The sequence below is a fragment of the Heptranchias perlo genome, chromosome 2, assembly GCF_035084215.1.
Source record: "Heptranchias perlo isolate sHepPer1 chromosome 2, sHepPer1.hap1, whole genome shotgun sequence".
NCBI lineage: Eukaryota > Metazoa > Chordata > Chondrichthyes > Hexanchiformes > Hexanchidae > Heptranchias > Heptranchias perlo.
In genome coordinates, this window is record NC_090326.1 from 83404115 (window position 1) to 83406054 (window position 1940).

Consider the following 1940-nt stretch of genomic DNA (forward strand, 5'->3'; position numbering starts at 1 on the left):
AGTGTGTGTGTGCATGTGTGCGTATGAGTGAGTGTGTTAGTGCGTATGTGAGCGAGTGTGTGTGTGCGCGTGTGTATGTATGAGTGTGCGTGTGTGTGCGTATGAGTGAGTGTGTGTTAGTGCGTATGTGAGCGAGTGTGTGTGCGCGCGTGTGTATGTGTGAGTGAGTGTGTGTGCATATGTGAGTGAGTGTGTGTGTGTGTGTGTGCGTGTGTATGTGTGCGTGAGTGAGTGTGTGTGCATATGTGAGTGAGTGTGTGTGTGCGTGTGTATGTGTGCATGAGTGAGTGTGTGTGCATATGTGAGTGAGTGTGTGTGTGTGTGCGTGTTTGTGCGTATGAGTGAGTGTGTGTTAGTGCGTATGTGAGTAAGCGTGTGTGTGCATGTGTGTGCTCGGCATTCTAAAAATTGAATACGAGTCAACAGGAAAATGGCAAAAATGTAACACTGTGAAAACAAACTCAAAATGTTGAACTGTCTGTCAGCAGAAAAAGTGGACCTGATTTCAGCAACTTACTCGCTCTCCATATAATTTGTCCTCTTCCTTTTTTTATCCCCAACCAATTTTCTCCTAAAGACATTGGGGTCAATTTTTGCCTTAGTAGCACATTTTTTTTCAGTGTGAATGAGGGCGGTAGCGAGACAAATGTTTTTCTTTAAACAAGTGTTTGTCCAAGGTCCACTTGATGCGATTTTTGAGTGAGCCTTGATTTAGGCGGACAACGTTCCTATTTGAAACAGGCAGAAGCCTCATTATTTTTTAAAATTGGGTTGCTTTGATGTCATTAGCACCCTAATGTAATTTTGGTCTTTTGCTGGGCACTCCACCCAGTGGAACTGAATGCAGAGCAATTTAACTAGCTGTTGTTATGGACCTCTGGAGGCCACTTTGAAAACATTAAAGGTAAGTTTTTTACCTTGTTTTTTTCTGGGGCTGGAAGGAGCATGAATGTTCACGATCCAATTGGGCAATAAATGGCCAATTGGGTGAGTCAACAAAGGGTTACATCAGCATATGTAGAACTATAAGGGCATGGAAGTTGCCGCTGAGTGAGAAGGTTATGGGTTCTAGCCCTACTCCAGAGACTGGAACACATAATCTAGGCTGACACTGCAGTACAGTACTGAGGGAGTGCTGCACTGTTGAAGGTATTTCATTTGGATGAGGCATTAAACCGAGGTCCCCTTTGCCCTCTCAGATGAATGTACAAAATCACATGACATTATTCAAAGAAGAGCAGGAGAGTTCTCCTGGTGTCCTGGCCAAGTTTATCTCTCAACCAATGCCACTAAAACAGATAATCTAGTCATTTATCTCATTGCAAACTGTATCTGAAATTGAGTCTGAAAATGCCTGAGGAAAAGAAAGCAGCTCCCAAAGAAGGGCACTAAGAAAACCCTGAATAAAACGCCAGCAAAGGGCGGCAAGAAGCGGAGAAAGTCGAGGAAGGAGAGTTACTCCATTTATATCTACAAAGTGATGAAGCAGATTCACCCCAACACCTGCATTTCCTCCAAGGCCATGAGCATCATGAATTCCTTTGTGAACAATATTTTCGAGCGCATCGCGGGTGATGCTTCCCACCTGGCCCATTACAACAAGTGGCACACCATCAGCTTCCGGGAAATCCAGACCGCCGAGCACCTGCTGCCACCCGCAGAGTTGGCCAAGCACTCCGTATTGGAAGGGATAAAGGCGATGACCAAGTACATCAGCTCCAAATAAAACTCGACAGTGTACTGAAAAACGCACACTGGCTGGCTTATTTCCATACATTACAACAGCAACTACATTTCAAAGGTAATTTATTTGCTGTGAAGCACTTTGGGACGGCCTGAGGATGTGAAAAGTGCTGTAAAAATGCAAATTCTTTTATTCTTTATTGCAGAGCAAGCAGTCAATGATAGTGATTTTTGATTTGGCCAAACAATGGGCACAG

At 44.2% G+C, this 1940-nt stretch overlaps 1 pseudogene; it reads left to right on the forward strand.

Moving 5' to 3' along the window:
* Positions 1-1350: 1350 nt before the first annotated feature.
* On the forward strand, positions 1351-1726 carry LOC137333962 (histone H2B 1/2-like; annotated as a pseudogene).
* The last annotated feature ends 214 nt before the right edge of the window (positions 1727-1940 follow it).